This window comes from Alosa sapidissima, chromosome 12, assembly GCF_018492685.1.
Source record: "Alosa sapidissima isolate fAloSap1 chromosome 12, fAloSap1.pri, whole genome shotgun sequence".
Taxonomy (NCBI): domain Eukaryota; kingdom Metazoa; phylum Chordata; class Actinopteri; order Clupeiformes; family Clupeidae; genus Alosa; species Alosa sapidissima.
This window is the reverse complement of record NC_055968.1, coordinates 11901808-11904307: the sequence shown is the minus strand read 5'-3', so window position 1 is coordinate 11904307 and position 2500 is coordinate 11901808. Positions and strand designations below refer to the sequence as shown.

The 2500-nt window shown below is 53.4% G+C and overlaps 7 non-coding genes across 7 annotated transcripts; all 7 read left to right on the top strand.

Annotated features, from left to right (window-relative positions):
- Positions 1-102: 102 nt before the first annotated feature.
- On the top strand, positions 103-174 carry trnag-ucc. The gene has a single exon. It is a non-coding gene; the product is annotated as a tRNA-Gly (tRNA).
- A 314-nt stretch (positions 175-488) lies between these two features.
- trnal-uag lies at positions 489-570 on the top strand. The gene has a single exon. It is a non-coding gene; the product is annotated as a tRNA-Leu (tRNA).
- Positions 571-923: 353 nt separating this feature from the next.
- On the top strand, positions 924-995 carry trnag-ucc. The gene has a single exon. It is a non-coding gene; the product is annotated as a tRNA-Gly (tRNA).
- A 95-nt stretch (positions 996-1090) lies between these two features.
- Positions 1091-1172, top strand: trnal-aag. Its single transcript has one exon. It is a non-coding gene; the product is annotated as a tRNA-Leu (tRNA).
- Positions 1173-1309: 137 nt separating this feature from the next.
- Positions 1310-1391, top strand: trnal-uag. The gene has a single exon. It is a non-coding gene; the product is annotated as a tRNA-Leu (tRNA).
- A 353-nt stretch (positions 1392-1744) lies between these two features.
- Positions 1745-1816, top strand: trnag-ucc. The gene has a single exon. It is a non-coding gene; the product is annotated as a tRNA-Gly (tRNA).
- Positions 1817-2138: 322 nt separating this feature from the next.
- Positions 2139-2220, top strand: trnal-uag. Its single transcript has one exon. It is a non-coding gene; the product is annotated as a tRNA-Leu (tRNA).
- Positions 2221-2500: the final 280 nt, after the last annotated feature.

The following is a 2500-nucleotide window of genomic DNA, read 5'->3' as shown; positions in this document are numbered from 1 at the left end:
CTTGCTTCACAGGGCTAAAAAATATGTCGGGACTGCAAAGGGCCTGACTGATAGGCCTACTTTGGCTTAGCCTTGTTGCAAAGGCTTTTCCCCATCAGTGTGGCGTTGGTGGTATAGTGGTTAGCATAGCTGCCTTCCAAGCAGTTGACCCGGGTTCGATTCCCGGCCAACGCAGAGCTCTCTCTTTAATTAAAGTCCTCTTTACTGAGCCCCGAAGGCCTCCGGTCTCACTACGACCTTTGCGCCTCCTCATTCCCGTGAAAACACAGGGTAGCGTGGCCGAGCGGTCTAAGGCGCTGGATTAAGGCTCCAGTCTCTTCGGGGGCGGGGGTTCGAATCCCACTGCTGCCATTATGACCAGCAGTGCAAGAAGAGATGGCTTTGCCCTCAAAACCAATGGGTGAATGACAGTCATGTCGCCTGTCTTCTCTAGCCAGCTCGCTAACAGAAGTGAGGAATTCTTCCCTTCTGAGGGTTTTGCCCTGTAGGGTAGTGTGGCCGAGCGGTCTAAGGCGCTGGATTTAGGCTCCAGTCTCTCTGGAGGCGTGGGTTCAAATCCCACCACTGCCATTATCTTCTGATTTGCGAAGACCGAGCCTGTCCTTTTATCAGGGCCTCGTGAGCAAATGTCGACGTCCCTCTCCGCGTTTGCTGCAAGTCTTGGGATTCTGAGCCACGCCCCGCTTGCAGTGTCTGGAGGTGACCGAATTGGAGCAAGCTTTTTCATACAGCTGTTGCCTCCACTTCCAGAGACGCCTTGCGGTTTGAAAGTTGCTACTCTTGTGCCGAGCTAGCAAAGGCTATGCCAGTCTGTTGAACTGCTTGCTTCACAGGGCTAAAAAATATGTCGGGACTGCAAAGGGCCTGACTGATAGGCCTACTTTGGCTTAGCCTTGTTGCAAAGGCTTTTCCCCATCAGTGTGGCGTTGGTGGTATAGTGGTTAGCATAGCTGCCTTCCAAGCAGTTGACCCGGGTTCGATTCCCGGCCAACGCAGAGCTCTCTCTTTAATTAAAGTCCTCTTTACTGAGCCCCGAAGGCCTCCGGTCTCACTACGACCTTTGCGCCTCCTCATTCCCGTGAAAACACAGGGTAGCGTGGCCGAGCGGTCTAAGGCGCTGGATTAAGGCTCCAGTCTCTTCAGGGGCGTGGGTTCGAATCCCACCGCTGCCATTATGACCAGCAGTGCAAGAAGAGATGGCTTTGCCCTCAAAACCAATGGGTGAATGACAGTCATGTCGCCTGTCTTCTCTAGCCATCTCGCTAACAGAAGTGAGGAATTCTTCCCTTCTGAGGGTTTTGCCCTGTGGGGTAGTGTGGCAGAGCGGTCTAAGGCGCTGGATTTAGGCTCCAGTCTCTCTGGAGGCGTGGGTTCAAATCCCACCACTGCCATTATCTTCTGATTTGCGAAGACCGAGCCTGTCCTTTTATCATGGCCTCGTGAGCAAATGTCGACGTCCCTCTCCGCGTTTGCTGCAAGTCTTGGGATTCTGAGCCACGCCCCGCTTGCAGTGTCTGGAGGTGACCGAATTGGAGCAAGCTTTTTCATACAGCTGTTGCCTCCACTTCCAGAGACGCCTTGCGGTTTGAAAGTTGCTACTCTTGTGCCGAGCTAGCAAAGGCTATGCCAGTCTGTTGAACTGCTTGCTTCACAGGGCTAAAAAATATGTCGGGACTGCAAAGGGCCTGACTGATAGGCCTACTTTGGCTTAGCCTTGTTGCAAAGGCTTTTCCCCATCAGTGTGGCATTGGTGGTATAGTGGTTAGCATAGCTGCCTTCCAAGCAGTTGACCCGGGTTCGATTCCCGGCCAACGCAGAGCTCTCTCTTTAATTAAAGTCCTCTTTACTGAGCCCCGAAGGCCTCCGGTCTCACTACGACATTTGCGCCTCCTCATTCCCGTGAAAACACAGGGTAGCGTGGCCGAGCGGTCTAAGGCAGCAGTGGGCTGGATTAAGGCTCCAGTCTCTTCGGGGGCGGGGGTTCGAATCCCACTGCTGCCATTATGACCAGCAGTGCAAGAAGAGATGGCTTTGCCCTCAAAACCAATGGGTGAATGACAGTCATGTCGCCTGTCTTCTCTAGCCAGCTCGCTAACAGAAGTGAGGAATTCTTCCCTTCTGAGGGTTTTGCCCTGTAGGGTAGTGTGGCCGAGCGGTCTAAGGCGCTGGATTTAGGCTCCAGTCTCTCTGGAGGCGTAGGTTCAAATCCCACCACTGCCATTATCTTCTGATTTGCGAAGACCGAGCCTGTCCTTTTATCAGGGCCTCGTGAGCAAATGTCGACGTCCCTCTCCGCGTTTGCTGCAAGTCTTGGGATTCTGAGCCACGCCCCGCTTGCAGTGTCTGGAGGTGACCGAATTGGAGCAAGCTTTTTGATACAGCTGTTGCCTCCACTTCCAGAGACGCCTTGCGGTTTGAAAGTTGCTACTCTTGTGCCGAGCTAGCAAAGGCTATGCCAGTCTGTTGAACTGCCTGCTTCACAGGGCTAAAAAATATGTCG